The sequence below is a fragment of the Macrobrachium nipponense genome, chromosome 24 (genome assembly GCF_015104395.2).
Source record: "Macrobrachium nipponense isolate FS-2020 chromosome 24, ASM1510439v2, whole genome shotgun sequence".
Classification (NCBI taxonomy): domain Eukaryota; kingdom Metazoa; phylum Arthropoda; class Malacostraca; order Decapoda; family Palaemonidae; genus Macrobrachium; species Macrobrachium nipponense.
In genome coordinates this window covers 60546541-60564709 of record NC_061091.1, presented here as the reverse complement: position 1 = coordinate 60564709, position 18169 = coordinate 60546541, and the positions used below count along the sequence as shown (strand labels likewise).

The following is an 18169-nucleotide window of genomic DNA, read 5'->3' as shown; positions in this document are numbered from 1 at the left end:
CTCTCTCTCTCTCTCTCTCTCTCTCTCTCTCTCTCTCTTCACTTGTGAATGATGTGATTTTACAAAAAATTTTATAGCCTTTTCAAAGCAGTCATACACCGCATTACTTCGTATTTTTAATACCACTTTACAGTAGAAGATTTTTTTTTTTTTACTCCATATCATATTCTGATTCAAACACTACTTTATGCTAAAGTCTCTCTTATTCCTAATATCTCCCTTTCTGTTTCTCTCTCTCTCCTCCACGCCCACCCATGTCGGATCGTATCGGAATGGAATATGAGATTTAGGTTTAAAGATGAGCACTGGGACCTATAGGGTCATTCAGCGCTATGATGAGAATGAATGGAAATTATATAAATACTGAGTTTATAATAGACAATCTAAAGGTCAATGTTAAAAAAATGTAAAATCGAAGAGATTTAATTTCGGCAATAAATAAGATAAAAAAAACATAACTATATAAAATCATAAGAGATTTTCATAAAAAAAACCACAAGCCTTTAAAAGACTCAAAACGGGGCCAACATCAATGTTGTCTCCTAAAATTTCAGTCATGGTTTTACCATCTAGATGATACACCCGCCTCACATTAGCATACCGGGAGCAGTGAACCATAATGTGTTCAACTGTCAAAGGGCTATCACAGTGAACACACACTGGAGTACTACTACCATCGAGAAAGAAATTATGTCAGTCTGCAGTGACCAATCCTCAGCCTTGTTAGAATAACTTCAGTCCTCCTGTCGCTTTGATAGGCTGATGACCAGAGGTCTAATGCGCAGTTTTTAACTTATTATCAGCAAGAAGGGGAAATGACCATCGCTCCTTAGTATATAATTGCAAACAGAGATTTTCATATCTAAGTGGTGCATTCTATTTAACGCATTTCCATTGATGTTTATTACTAAAGTCTATATTTATTGCTCCTCCTCTTTCTCTCTTCTAATCAACCAAACAATCGGTCTCTCTATCACCTTTCGAATACCACTTAATGCTAAAACTCTCTCTCTCTCTCTCTCTCTCTCTCTCTCTCTCTCTCTCTCTCTCTCTCTCTCACGCGTTGATACAAAGCTGCCTGGATACCTCTTTCCTGTTTTTTAAAGCAATTTCTATAATTTCCTTTGGGATTCGTCAGAGAGTAATGGAGCTGATTAACAAATAATATGTGGTGCAGGATGTGACTTTTCAATCTAATTACACCGGTCTGATGAGATCCCTTGTTTTATTTCGCGTTATGCTGATTAACTCGCCGTAAATCGCCGTCGTCTCCGGGAAGACGGTTATCGGGCGAATGTAGCACTTATTTATTCATCAATCTAACGATTCATTTATTTATCATCGGTTGGGCGCTCTTAATAACTAGGAAAAAAATTACTAAATGTATTATCTATTTATTCTTTTATGCGTTAACTGCATTTTGAGCTTAACCCAAAATATGCAAGGGATACGATTTCTGTTTAAATTATCGCTCCCGAAAATGTCTATCAGGCTATCTATCACTCTCTCTCGCATGTATCCCCATTTCGACCGCAAAAACTGAAACGCCAAGCAGGCAAATTAAAAAAACTGTCCGGTCTCAAAGTTTAATTAATGGGGAAAAAAATTTCAGTTTTTCAATTTCTGGGTTGGTTCTCATGTCTCTAACTTTGCATTAACGATGACAATTACCGATTTGGAAAGGGTTGGTTGAGCTTTCCGTCGTATCGTGACCATGATACGATACGTCAACAAATTGCGCTTGTACAGCATTATAAAACAGGTCGTTTTGCAATGATGAAACGTTGCTGTTGGAAATTATAAAATACATCGTTTTGAAATGATAAGACCTCGTTCAAAATGATAAAATACGTCGTTCTGAAATGATAAAACATTGTTCGAACTTATAAAATGCGTCGTTTTTAAATGATAAAATATCGTTTTAACTTTTAAACTTACGTCATTTTGAAATGATGAAATATATTATGCGACATAGTAAATAATGGTGTCTTGAAACTTGAAACATGACTTACTGCAGACATCTTGTATAGCTATAACCTTAATAACACGAAATTTTGACAAATTAAACAATCTGTTTTGAAATTTAAACTTACAGATCTAGACTAAAAAAATAAATAAAATAAATAAATAAAATAAACACAAAAAGCCAGCTTTGACATAAAATCCGCATTATTAAAGATTGAAACAAAATGTCTAAACTTAGAACATGGTACTTTGAAATATATTACACATTGCTTTGGAATTTAAAATATGTGGAATTAAAATTTAAACATGCCTTTTTATTAAGATATGAAAAGTGTTGTTTTGACTTTTAAAATATGTTTTGTAAATCTCTGGTCTCACTAACTCCAGCACAGAAGAACAAGACCATTCATTCTTCTCGCGTTGTTCCTGTTTAATATTTAATATTTTTTGAGCCATAAAATAATTATGAACTCCAAACGTTGCGACGACTCATTTCGATGTAAATGTTAATGTAATCCTATACCCATTAGAAATGGTAATATCAAAGTGAGTTTTCATAATTAAAAGATATATCAAGATAAATAAGATCTAATGCAAATATATAGTACAAATTCAGACGAAGGAAGTCATAAACCCTTCTGTAAGGAAGAAATGAATAACGGAATGCACATTGCTTAACGCAATTACCTACGGACCAACAAACTAGATGAACGAATAAATATCCAAAAGTTGAGAGAATTCACGGTCCATTTTATTTGAATTCCCAGAAAGAGCAATTCCATACACTTCATTAAGTTTGTTGTCAATAATTTCTCTCTCAAATTAATCTGGCGAGGACATGGAGAAATGCATCATCATGAATTTGCAAGTGATCGAAATGAACCTTCAGAGGAGCATACATAATTCACGCGGCTCTCTCTCTCTCTCTCTCTCTCTCTCTCTCTCTCTCTCTCCCTTTATTCGCATACCCAAGAAGTGAATTGAAGCTGTTTAATAACCTCCGGCAATTAGAATTGAGAGACGCATGTTTGACAGGGTTGACTAATTATGACATTCCTACCTGTCAACCAATTATGACTTGACAGATCAGGGTCCGAGGGGATAGATACACCTTTCCCCTCGCCCTTCAACCAACCTGCCCTCCTTCTCATTCGCCATCTCCATCGCTTTCACCTCATCTCCGCTGCAGTCTGCGAAGGGGGAAAGAAGACACTCGAAAAGAATAAGAGAGATAGCGAAGGAAGTAGAGCACCGGATAAAGAGCGGGGAAATGAATGAAAACGAACAACTCAGGGATGAAATATGTCTCCTTCTTGAACCCCTTTTCAATAGAAAAGGGGACACATAAAGAAAGTGAAATAAATGGGTGGATAAGGGGATGTACGAGAGGTACGGACACAAACGCTGACTGGTGAATTTCTCTCTCTCTCTCTCTCTCTCTCTCTCTCTCTCTCTCCTGAGATGATACAAGAGCTCCAGAGTGAAGAATAAAGAATAACGCCCGGAACACATGTTGTAAGAAATGGCACTTCAGAGAAACATATCTTTTGCTAACTCTTTTGCCAACGGAGATATTAAGCTTCAAGGAAGATCGGGAATAGAGAAAATAAATAACAAAGTGCTAATGCAAACAGGAATGTGAGGCGATCATGGAGCAACTGACAAGAGGAAAACCGTAGAATACGAATAAAATTGAGAAATACTGAAGATGCAATTCTGCTTTTAAAGAGTTCAAGAGACGATGAGAGCAGATCATGGAAATGAAAGTTGGGCGTAATTCCAAGAGAAATAAACGTATACATACGGTTCCAGGAACAATTGTTCCTCTCGATTAGTCACAATACTTTCATACATATATACATATGTGGGCATGGATTATGAATAAGGGAAGTACAATACAAGCATACATATAAGTGCATATGTGTGTGATGAGTAAGAGAAGTACAACTGTATATGAGCATAACGTTATCATGCGTACCAGGAATGTGTATTGCAAGATTTTCCTTAAGAATTGATTTAGATAACTGTGTGGACTAATTGTGGGGAAAGAAAAGATATGATGAGAGGACTAGGCAATGCCATGTTTAAGTATTGGATAATGTTAATTAGCGAGAGTGAAGAGAAGCTGTAAAAACTTGTAAAAGAAATTAAAACTGTTTATATAGAAAGCTGAATGTCAATATTAGCAAGTACAAGACAAGGTAGGGTCAATGCAAACCAGGTAAGTGAACAAATCAACATCAGAATGGTATAACGTTGTACAGAAGCAGTTGAGACACATAGGTATATAGAGGTGACTGTATAAATCACATGGGTGAGTAACAGATGACGAAAAGACTTTTAAGCAAAATATTTGGAAGATAACTCGATAATACAGGACAGTAAAAAGTTCACATGAGAGACTCTTCCTTCAGAAAACCGAGGCGTGGGTTTTGAAGGAACTTGAGAGGAACTGAAGTAAAAGGAGTTGGAAAGATGTTGTAAACAGGGATACGGTAAAAGCTTAGCATAGTTGAAAAGATGGATCAGGATGCTTGAGGTGTTTGTGTGAGTCAGTCAGTTCAAAATTGCAGCAGTAGCAAATGTCACTATCTCGACACTGCTTCTCTCAGAAGTGTCAGTAACTTTCAATTCGAATGTGTTGCGAGGTAGATGGGAGCCAACTGAAGGATATCTGAGTCTCTTTGAAAGGGGAGAGTGCTTTCCTAAGAAGCGCAAGTGACTGACTAAATAAATGCACCATGCCCAGAAGCAGAACAATACCCAATGGAAAGTTCAGAGTCCTATAGTCGAAGAAAATGTCCACTGACGGCACAGGAGCCTCATCTGATCTCCTGAGGCAAAGGGCAATCACGCGTTTCACTCCAGGGGGATGCCAGCCGGAAGATGAAATAACTTCAGTCGATTTCGTTTTTGATGATCTGTGAGACGAGAAATTCACCAAATGGCCCAAGACATGGAGTTTGCAATCCCATGCTAGTCATAATTGTATATAATCAGCGAAGATCTCTCTCTCTCTCTCTCTCTCTCTCTCTCTCCTCTCTCTCTATATATATATATCTATATATATATATATATATATATATATATATATATATATATATATACATATATATATATATGTATATATATATATATATATATATATATACATATATATATATATATATATATATATATATATATATATATATTTGTGTATAATGAAACTTTGGAAGAAAAACCTCGACAGAATCGTCATGAGAGAGAGAGAGAGAGAGAGAGAGAGAGAGAGAGGAGAGACTTGTCTTATATTGATTAGCCTCATGCCGTCCAAGCCTTGTAGCTCTCCTTCCATACCATAATCGCGGTCCTTCTCATTTGCATTCTCACAATTAGCACACGGCCGCCCTAAACCACATATCGGTGATGCGAGTTATCGACCTTACGGAGTTCTGCTGTAAGAGCGACTTCCCCGTGACCCGGACTGTCGAGTCTGACATCTTGATAACCTAGCATATTCGTAATTAAAGCCAGAGGGGCGTATGCCGCCCGATAAGTAGCGGCGAGATAAGGAGCCTTATGGATGAGAGCATTAAGGGGCATTTGAGGTGAATTATTGAGATACAGGGTTTGATGGTGCGCCAAGGAGCCTCAGATATCAGTAATTAAGGGCAGAAGGTGCACGCACTTCCTGTGATTGATGTTCATTATCATATTCGGCAGCGTTTTCCTATTGGCTAATGCTCATAACTATATTCAGATATCGCTTCCTTATTGGCTGAGGCTTATAAATATGTTAGAGAGCGTCTCCCCATTGGCCCAATGATCATAAGTTGCTTCAGTAATCATTATGAATATAGTCAGGCGCTCGGCGCTATCAGCTTTATTTACAGGCATTCTTATTGGTCGGACTTTATTGTTATCGAGATAATAGTTATTATCATCATTGTTATTATCTCTCCATTCCAAGGGACCGAGAGAGGGAATCCTAATGCAGCGCCTGCTGGCATTCGCTCCTGTCTTCATTTGCCTTTCATACACTTTCATAATCTCTTTCCAAAAATGGAAGACGTCCACATGTTATGGGCATTAAGTTCGACTTAATTCCCCTCGGTTTGTTTTCAAATGGCCCATTGCCATGAAGCCTTTTATAATTCCCTGAAAGAGGTCTGGCTCATTATCGTGGTAGAAATGGGAGGGAATAACAACAAATTTAATAACAACGCTAGTAACATTCATCTCCATAGTAGGCATAACAAAATCTTTGATAATAATAATAATAATAATAATAATAATAATAATAATAATAATAATAATATAATAATAATAATAATAATAATAATAATCAAAAAATTAATCAATCCAAACAACCGTGGGCTGTTTGGTTTAGACATTATGATGAGTTGGCATCTCATTTTGATATAAAAAAATTTGTGAATATTTACCAGGCGTATGGAACGCACATACAGACAAGCATAATAATAATAACAATCATAATAATAATAATAATAAAATAATAATAATAAAAAAACAGAAGAAGAAGAAGAAGAAGAAAGAGAAGAAGAAGAAGACCATGAAGAAGAAGAAGAAGAAGAGAGAAAGAAGAGAGAAGAAAGAGAGAATAGAAGAAGAAAAAGAAGAAGAAGAAGAAAGAAAGGAAAATGAATAAAATATTTTATATTTGCTCACATTGAGGGTTAGCTCATAACAATTGTAAATCAAAATATCAATAAAAATGAAAATATAACAATGTTAGGCCTCAATGTATGCACCAATTTCCGGACAGCTGTCAGAACTTAAAATTGTATATATACGTTGTAATATTTTATTTTTTTATTTTTAATGTACAAGCTACATTAAACATATAAATAATTCTCCGTGGAACACTATAAAGAGGTTATTCGAATGCTATATTTTCCAATAGGATTGCCATGCCAAGTGACGGAGACGTCATCAGGTCATACCCGTACTGTGATCATCCGATACACCAATGGTACGCGTTATGGGTCATATTATATATATATACGGCTTACCAAGGAAGAAAATAATGAACAACTTAATGTCGTTAAAAGATCTTTGTCATCTATTAAAGTTCAACCGTTTGTGTGGCTGATTAACTTTGCATAATAACACTCGTCACTGCTATTTAAAACTCACTCTTTACCTAAAAGAAAGTCCCTGCGATACCGAATCGTCGCTACGAAAACGTGATTACTTCTCTCGTCTCTCTCTCTCTTTCTCTCTCTCTTTATATATATATATATTAATATATATATAATAATGATATAATATATATATATATAGATATATAAGATATAATATAGTATATATTTTATTTTAGTAACCTCACTTCAAAACTAATTTTAATTCTTAATACATCTGTAGCATGAATCAAGCCCTTGCGGATATAAGAATTGCTAAAGTGTGAAGCAGAAATGAAAAAAACCACTGGACTTTTTAATTTATCCTCCAGAAACTAAGCTTATTCGACAAAAAATAAAAAAACACCACCTCGGTGAGACTGACAAGGCATAGAGACAATCTGACCGATAATCTCTGCCTGTCTGTTTCCTACTTCGTGACTTCACTTTTAACTAATTTACTTAACAACACTCCCACCACCTAGTAGTGGATTTGCAGGTTACTCCAAGTCTCGTCGTTTTTCCTGTGAGGTTTACTACCACAGTCATCTAAAAGTAACAAGTTTCCTTCCTGACGCAATTAAATTGTGAAATGATCTTCCTAACCCAATAGTTGGATCGATGGAACATTAAAAGTTGAAATGGATGCAAGAGCCTTTTTTTTTTTCCCGAGAAAGTTGATAGGAGACTCCCTTTACAATTTATTTGTTTGTTGTTTGTCATATCTATTTTACTTTTTTTTATTATCCCACAAAATTAATTCTTCCTGTCTTAATTTCTTTTTCTGTACTGGGCTGCTTTCCCTATTGTCTTTTCAACTAGGGTTGCAGCTTGACGGGTAATAATAATAATAATAATAATAATAATAATACAGGCCAAAACTCATTCTACTTTTAACTCAGCTTTTATGTTATTAACGATGATTTTAAACCGTAGTAACTGTATGAAGCAGAGAGAAAATTGTGTGTGTGTGTGTGTGTGTGTGCGGCGGTTCCGGATTTCGAACCCAACCTGCCTACTATCATCATCGGCTGAGGTGAAAAAAAAGGACATAGACATTCAACCTCATCCCTAAAGTTTAGGAGTGAAACAGAACGGTTCATTCTACTGGCATCACCCTTTGTACGAAGAAATAATGTATGTTTACGATATGTATGTGTAATACATACATACATACACACATATATATAGTGTATATATATATACATATATATATATATATATATATATATATATATATATATATATGTGTGTGTGTGTGTGTGTGTGTGTGTGTATGTATGTATTATTACATATACATATAACCATATATTATTCCTTCTCGAATAAACAGAACTAAGACTTTTCCGCACCTGTCACCTCCCCTTCTTAAAGAAACAAAAGCGAATGGAATATAACAATAAGGAGGAAGTGAAGACAAGAAGAGTGATTGGTAATGCATGATTAATTAATGAAGGAAGTAATTTATTCTTATGGTTAATTAGCACCGGAAGTAATTTTCCTATAATTAGGGATTAATTTCTTCCCTACAAAATGATAATTGATAAGGGCCATCAAGAAAAAGTCGTTTATATTTCTGACGTCATCATTGAGGACTGGCTCATTCAATCTCTCAACGGCGAGCAGATGGAATTCCATACTCACATCTATGGCTTTTGCAGGTTTTGGCATTTCTTCCCTCAAATATTTCCCCAGTGTTTCATATCACAACGTTGCTTCAGAGGAGGACAATAACCTTACTTACAGTTATATCCAATTCTCTCTCCATACACATTTTTATTTTCCTTTGGGCCTAAATTCCTACGATTCGTAAAGTTGACCATTCCATCAATCGAGAGAGAACGAAAGAAATTTGAAATTTTACGTCTACAACAGTATTCACGCTTTAGGGCAATCTCTCTCTCTCTCTCTCTCTCCTCTCTCTCTCTCTCTCTCTCTCTCTCTGCTTTCCCCAGTTATTTATCCAAGAAGCTTACTATCTTTTCATTCTAGACCGTCACAAAACTTGGTTCGAAGAAGCAATTAATATGCAAACCTCGCTGGCATTAGTGAAAACATAATAAAAAATAAAAGACAGATTAACAGTATGAAATTTAATTGTGATGACTATCGGCATTCTTCGCTAATCAATTGTATTATTCAACCGAAATGTTTTATTGCATTTTTTTATTTGCAATGAAATGACTAAACTTTATAGGTTTCAATGAAGTTTTCTTAAGAAGATTCATTATAAAATATTCACGTGGGTCATTCAACTTGATTATACGTCTATAATTATACACTAACAATCACTAAATATGAATAAGAATAACTATTATAAATAGAAGTATATGTAACTGCGTAACAATTCGCTAAAATGAAAACTATTCGGTATCTCGGACAACGATCTGTAGGGGAAACTGAAGCTTGAAACCAAAAAGTAAGATACCAACCATGCTTTATATATATATATATATATATATATATATATATATATATATATATATATATATATATATATATTATATATATATATATATATATATATATTATATATATATATACACACACATGCATACATACACGCGCGCGCGTATTTTAATGTTTGTGTGTGTGTGTGTGTGTGTGTGTGTGAGAGAGAGAGAGAGAGAGAGAGAGAGAAATCTAATCTTTATGCCATCTCATTTAAAGATAAAACCAAATTATGTAAATCTTAATCTACATAAATGCTTATTTTATATGAAACAATATGTACTTGAAAGAAAATATAATAATAATAATAAAATGGCGTAAATTTTTTACTTAGTAATACTACGGTTGTAAAGTAATCAGTAACTGTACGATTTGATAATTCCATACAAAAATCCATGCCGGTATATATATGGACACTTAGGCTTCTCCCTGAAATCACATAAATAAATATCAAAAAAGTAAATAAAAATGTTCTCTCTCTCTCTCTCTCTCTCTCTCTCTCTCTCTCTCTCTCTCTCTTCGTTCCTTCCGACAATGAGATTCCCTTTTTTTCTTGTCTTGATAACTTAACAGAAGACTTTTGAAATGGTTATGCTAATGGATACATGGGCTAGAGAAAGTTCGGTCACAACTTCTTAATTGAAAGCGTATTATAAGTGGGAGTTTGAAAGCTTCTCAGACGCAAAGTATATTAAGTATATTACATAAAGACTCTGCCTGATTACGGGCAAGACCATGCTAAGACACAGGAAAGGTTTTAGAAAAAAAAGCAGCGGAGATTCGACGGGCGATTTTCCATGACTGCGAGGGCAAGACAGTGCTCGTCTCCACAAAATACTTAAGGGTCTTAGCGTTTATACACCTTGTCTTCTCTCATTACTTTTTGGGGGGTTTAGGTAAATGGTGTTAGGAAAAAACTTATCAAATAATGTGGTTCGTAACTGGGCATACTCCTCTTCAAAAAAGGTTACTCAGTCTACAAACGCACACGCATACAAACACACACACACACACACACACACACACACACACACACACACACACATATATATATATATATATAATATATATATATATATATATATATGTTTGTGTGTGTGTGTGGTTTTGTTTGATTGTGTGTGTATATCTTAGTATTTTTATGTATAGTGTATATAGTTTGTGTTATATATATATATATATATATATATATATATATATATATATGTATATATACATATATATATGTGTGTATATATATACATTATATATTTTTATGTATATAGTGTTATATGTGTGGTGGTATAATATATAATATATATATATATAATATTATATATATAATATATATATATAATATATATATGTAAATGATTTATATATTTTTATGCAATATTATAATAATGATATATATATATCTAATATATATTATATATTATATATATATATGTATATATTATATATTTATACATATATAGCATATATATATATATATATATATATATATCCATATATATATATATATATATATATAATATATATATATGTATATATATATATATATATACGTATATATATACATATAATGAATTACAGATCGAATTCTAGGATTATGAGGTTCCAACAATTACCGGAGAGGGGATTTTGCGCATTCCATCGCAAAGAATTCATATCTTGAGGTAACATCTTTTTCTTTAAAGCAAAACAAAAGCTTTATGGTTGAAAAAAGACATTAATTTGCGATAACTACACCACCATAACAACGATTATTTATGACTGCTTTGTGCCATCGAACTGGATGGACACAATGAAAAAAAAATTTAAACGTTTACAATATATTGTAAATAAAAGTATTTATTCCTAAACACCACGGTCTCCAAACCAAGATAAAAAGGGAAGATTGAGCTTAGGAAAGCAGCCCTGCCTTAGAAGCAAATAAGAAAAAGGTAAAATTACCTGGACGGTACATTCCCATTACATAAGATAAAGAAGTAGGTCATATTTTAGGAAATTATAGTTCCTATCCTCTAAACATAGAAAATTATAATGAAAACCATAACAAGACAAAATTGTAAAAATAAAAATAAAATTTATTAAATAAACGTTCGACATTAACAAATTTCGTAATTACTGCAAAAGAATTGAAATAATTTCCAGCAGTTGAGTTTGAAAGTTTTTCAACAACAATGAAGTAAATATATTTTTACCCTATTTCTTATAAATATCCACACTTTTACCTCCAATTCAGAGATGTACATTGTACTGTATATAAGTCAAGTAACCTTAAGAAAGAGCATAGTTTCCTTATAACAACTTGACTTCTGACTACATTAGCTCATTATTTCCGTGTTCGCCAAAATGGTAGGTAAAGTAGGCTGAGTTCAACAAGTCCAGAGTAAGGGAAAAATGTAATAGCACAGAACGATAAAACACATAACTGTTTTAAAATCTTATAAAATGTTTTTGTAAAAGACAATGAATTCGAGTATTCCAAGCACGGCAGAGCAATAAATAAATAAAAAGTAAGTATTTGATGCGAAAATACTCGCCATTTCTGAGCTATTTGCACAAAGATTAATTTGTGACACAGTACAGGAGTAATGAAGTCTGCAACGTGAGATAATATGCATTCCATGCGACCGACCATGAATTCGCCCTACAGAATCATTTTTGTATGAAATGACCATCTCCGTTTTTTTCCCACTACACTCCAAAAGTTAAGAAATTATATTCTCTACTGGTGCCCGTCACATTACGGTAACTTACTTTGATTGTCGCTTACTCGGGGAGTAAGCCTACAAACTACTTAGTTGTTCTTGTTCGGAGCGGGGGGGAGGGGTTGTCACGAAAGTCTAAAAAGGTCTGAAAAAGGTGTATCGCGTTGAGTTAAAGATACAGGAATTCTAGGATAAGATATTTATGATTTATTTATTATAATGAAAATGTAAAAAATAAATAGTCTGCATGTTAAACAGTACAGAACAATTATTTCTAATAAAATATAGCGCATTTATTTTAATTTTCGTTGGTCAAACAACACTCTACTTGACCATAGATTTTAGCACACGTCCCGAGTAAGCTGGGCGTCGGAACACGCCTTGTTGGTTTTTTAAAAGAACTGCCTGATTTGTTATTTTAGAAGGCAATGACGAACAGCGTACTGTGACCCCCCCTCTCATACACAGGTTTACAGTCGGGATGAGTATGCATGGACCTAATGCCAAAACACTGCTACGAATGACCAACTACATTTTTTTTTACCTATAATTAGGAGGGAATAAATAAGGAGAGAGAGGAGGAGTGTGAAGAGAGGAAAAAGAGAAAGGGTAGAGGTCACGTAAAGGATAACGAAGGCGAGAGGAAAGGCTGAGTAGAGGGCAGGAGTGAGGATGGCGGGTGTGCAAGTAGTAGCAATAGTAGCAAGGATAGTAATAGCAGTAGAACATCCCGACTCGTAATTAACAAGCGGCAGCAGGACGGCGTCACAATGGGGGCTGGTGTTTACTTGGATCTTCTCCCTTTTTAATGTGGCACTAAAAGGGCAGCTTTGAGGCAAACCAGACCAGCTCTTAATCTCGAAATTTGGGTTCTGCCTCCCTCCTCTGCACATATAACGATCGCCCATAACATCCTTTCTTTCCCCTTATTACCCGTCAACAGTTGCTGCAAAGACGTAAAAATAAATTTACTTTAGATTTGTATAAGAAGGGGTTCTCCATTGTCTTTCATTTCCTTATACTCTTTTGTCATGACAACCGAACAACTGAAGGGGAATCTACAGCCACGTGACTTTTTTCTACCCAAAAGTGTTCGCAAAAATGCAATGCAAACAAAGTGAAAAATAAGCCATTCTAGTTACAGCCCTTGATAAAACATTGACAAGTCTCTGTGATACACCTGTTTAACGCACATATCTAAAATAGGTAATTTTGCTAAGGAGTACTATGGTAAGCAAATACTAACATCATTTAGTATTTCTATAAAGTACACTTTCTTAACCATTAAGATGAACAGTGTCAAATTCATAGCGACCACGAATATGAAGAGCTATTACCCACTGCCCTCCCTATACCTCAGGGCATGAGGACACTATTCAGGGCCATCAACTTTTCGTGACCTGAGGCGAGTTTTGGAATATAGCATTCCGTCCTTAAATTTTCTGATGGTGTAAGCCGCCATAAGCAAGACCGATCCATCCAGAAATGCGTGCTATTGGAATTCAGCAAATGCATCTCACGGGCATTCCAGTAAATTATTTTATGTTTCATTCCAGTATTACTAAATGTTTCAATCGTTCCTTACCACCGATTCCTATACATTTTTTTTTTAAACACCGAGACTGCGTCCTCAAACATTCTTCTCTCCTGAAAGCCATCCCTAAAACCTTTATTTTCGACCTTCCCTTAACCCTCATTCTTGAAGGAGACCCATTAACATTCCCAGCCCAGTCACGACTACAATCATATCAACACCCTCCTGTTTAAACATTACCCTTATTACCTCATTTCGTATAAAGGGGAAGATTAACACGCCTCTCTCTGTCTCTCTAAACCAAGCCTTATTCCCCTTTCCCTTCCGCACTTGTTTCCCCTCATTTCCCCTCGAGCCCTGGGCTTTTGAGTGTTCTGTTTACCAATACTAAAGAAGCAACAAAATACGGTAATGCCACAGCTGATCGTCCTTCAGCTGGCGTAAAGACCTGAGGAAGGGTAGGGCATCAAGGTAAGGGGTGTGTTAGAAGGGGGTCAATTGGGTGAATAGCGATCCGTAATGTCCCTCACATACTCTGATGAATGAATAAGCAAAGAAGACACAGGGGGCTGCTCAATATATTTCAAGTTGTTCAACAAATCAAAATCAAACGATTTTTCCTTGTTGCATTCTCAACAACCTGAAGCTACAAGATAATGTGAATAAAACTCATACTTATATATTTCTATAAATGTTAATAATAAGATAACGACATACTATGGGTAAAATCCGATTGAATTATTGTTTTTATCGCTGTCCATAATGCGATGTACCTCTTTTTACGGAAGATGGCGAGAAAGCTATTAACTTTCCCACAATTACATTTAACTGAGAATACAATAAAATGCAAATTAAAAATAGATAAATAATTAACAACACCACAGATCAAAATCACATCAAAATAGCACTACACCATGACTTACTCTACAGGAGGCCTGAAACTGTCCAGCATCTCTTGTGGTGCTTTTGTGCACAAATCCAAATATATTTATTTAATTAATACTAATGCACAAAACTTTTCAGACTTATTCTATTTGACCTAATGTTTTCACAAAACACATCTTTAACAATGAAAATTAAAATAAATACACTACATTTTATTAGAAATATTTGTTCTGTACTGTTAACGTGCACATTATTTATTTTCTTTATATATTCTTATTTTAATAAATAAATCATAAATATCCTGTCCTAAAATTCCTGTATCGTTAACTCAACGCTTAGGCTTCTCCATAGACCTTTCCTACAACCCCCCCAACAAGAACAACAACAGCAAAGTAGTTTGTAGGCTCACTCTCCGAGTAAGCGAAAATTGCGCGTATCGTATGTAATTACCTATACTGTTAGCAACGTATGAGTGCTGATGTAAAAATAGCACCCAGCTACGTATAACACCTAATAAGAAATTGCGGCCGTGTGATATCAAATAGATGAAACGGAAGTAAATTTTTGGCACTGAATCCTACAGAGACACTTAGCAAATATCAGAACCTGACTATTCTCACAATAAGTATCTTTTAAATGTAGAGACATATGGAATAAAGGAATCCCACACCATATAGCCTCGAACCGAAGGAGAAAGAAAAAAACAAACAAACAAACAAAAGTCGTAAGAGACTCTGGGGGATTAAGGCTGTGGGAAGCAATTGGGCCAAACTACGTAGTTAGGAAGCGAGTTCTGAATTTGAAAATTTTCACATATGACATATTAACCTGTGGCTATCGGATCTGAATAGCAAAGAATAGATAAAAGCCTGAGCCTTGAAGACTATCCACTGTCAACAAAATTAAATAAATATATATATATATATATATATATATATATATATATATATATATATATATATATATATATAAATTGTAATTAAATAAATATAAATAAAAAACTGAAACGAAAAAGCGAGAAGAAAATATGAATGTGATAGTTATCAATGCAAAAGCAAAGGTGTCAAATTATTAGTTCAAACCAAAGTAAATAACTCGAATGATAAAAGTGAACAAGGGAAAGGTGAGAACGAACAATAAATGATAAGGTATGACGAAAGAGGCAAAGGGAGATAAGAGACAAGGCCAAGGAACAACACACACACGACCGCGTCAAGTTGTAAGTAACCCAATGAAGCATAAGAATGGAAATAAAGACTTGCGAAATACCGTGAAGAGGATGGACCAGGCATCTTCTTACTCTTTTCTACGTCCTGACTCCCTCTCCCTCTACCTAAAAGAAAGGAGGGATGTAAAATGTAGAGAGAGGGAAGAGGAGGAACAAAAAGCTCCTTCTCTCCTTAACCTGTTCTACTTCTTATTTCCTTTTTCAGATACAAGGAAGAATAAGGAAAAGTGATAAGGAAGCGGAAGAGAAACTGAAAGGAGAAGGAAGAAGAAAAAAGAAGAAAAAAAAAAAAGACAATGTCCAGGCGAAGGACGGGGTGTAGAATGAAAAAAAAATAGAGGAGGAGGAGGAGGAGGAGGAGGAGGAGGAGGAGTGGTAAAGAAGAGGATGGGGAACAGGAAGAAGGATGGCTGAAGAGGAAGAGGGAAGAAGAAAAGGAAGAAATTTTCAGCTATATCGCAAATATTGAAAATAATAAGTCAAGGCGAAGAAGAAAGTGCAAGAAAAAAAATTAAAGGAGGATAATGAAAGAAGGATGAAGTGCGAAGGGCATCGAGGGGAAGAGAAGTGAAGGAAGAAGTGGGGGAGGAGGAGCAGGAGGAGGAGGAGGAGGAGGAGGAGGAGGAGGGAGATAGGAAGAATTTAGAAGCGTGTGAATGTTGAAAGGAGGAAGTCAGGGCGTCTTAGAGGATAAGCGAGTGAGTTGCATGGGAAAGTTGACAGGCTGAGTTAGGGGCGAACTAGGTGTGTATGCGTGTACTGGAGTGTGAAATACAACACAAGACACCTGATTGTGGAGGTGTGGAGTCCAGGTATAAAAGATTTAACTTACAATGCCTGTGAGCTTAGTGGCTGGGTGGCCGTCGCGCCTTCTTTTTTGAGAAATTCATCTTCTCCTTGGGTGGAGAGGAAAAGGTAGAGGGGCAATCTGGAAAAATTCAAAACCAAGAATTAGATAACGAGTAAGAAATTCTGAATCTATGTAACAGCAACAATTTGCAAAAAGGAGAATAAAAACGACAAACAAGAAGACGTTCATTTTAAAAAATTTTAAAACATGCGAAAATGACATAAATGTCAAGATTTGTCTTTTAATTAAACACTTTCAAACAATGAAAAACATAACATGACTACAAAAGAAATGTGCTATTGTGTGGCATCAGACGTTAAACAAATGAAGTTAACACAACGATGAAGGAAATATTAACAGCATTTAAGAATTCTTAAAGAAAAAAAAATATAGAAATATATATATAATATATATATACTATATATATATATATATATATATATATATATATATATATATATATATATATATATATATATATATATATATATATATATATATATTATATATATATGTGTGTGTGTGTGTGGGTATGTGTGTGTATGTGTATGTGTGTGTGTGTGTGTGTGTGTGTGTGTAATAAAAATGTATGAGGGAACAAAAGTTTCAACGAGGATATATTGCATGAAGAAAGAAATGTTATATTAGATATTTATTAGATATCCAAACAAGGAAAGGTTTTATAAAAAACACAGATATTTATCTAAAAACCAAAACAAAACACTTAGTGATAAGAAACTTACCCTTGTAGCAAAAAAAAAAAAAAAAAAAAAAAAAAAAAAAAAAAAACATAAAAAGCAGATTTTTTAAAATGCAAAAGACATTTTGTATTACTGATAGTCAAGATTTTTTGATAAGTATCAAAAAGGAAACTTTGTCTTGAACTACGAGAAAGAAAATATTTGTCTAAAATGACACGAGTGCCCCTAGCTAAAGCAAAGATTTTTGTTCAAAACAGTAAAATCAAATAATAAAAATAAAGGACAGAATATCTGACTTCAGTATAATAAGGGGAGGTATTTAGGTCTTTAAACCAACGAGGATAAATCTCGCAAAATCAAATCAAATGTAGTAAAAAAAACAGGGAACAAATATATTATTATTATTATTATTATTATTATTACCCCGAGACACTAATCAAATTAGGGATAAGAGTGCCTCACTCACTTAGGTACCAACCTGGTTGGTTAATAATCAAATACCCACAAACTTTACGGCTACGTAACCTCGTAACTTCGTGCGTGCGACTTTTCATTAAAACTTCTCATCATACAGACATATTCCTATAATTAATTACTCCAGTGAATTATGCACCACACTGCAATTATTTCCGCCAGAATTTTCTATCTCTATATGAACGAAATAAATATGGAGTGACACAGAAAAAAATATATCTAGCAATACGCTCGTGTGATTGTATATATATATATATATATA

The 18169-nt window shown here is 34.5% G+C and overlaps 1 long non-coding RNA gene across 1 annotated transcript in view; it reads right to left on the bottom strand.

Moving 5' to 3' along the window:
- The window catches only part of LOC135204216 (uncharacterized), a 485141-nt gene that overhangs the window by 143814 nt on the left and 323158 nt on the right, over positions 1–18169 (bottom strand). The window contains exon 2 of the long non-coding RNA XR_010312136.1: positions 16715–16810. This is a non-coding gene — a long non-coding RNA (uncharacterized LOC135204216). The remainder of the gene's footprint in view (positions 1–16714; positions 16811–18169) is intronic.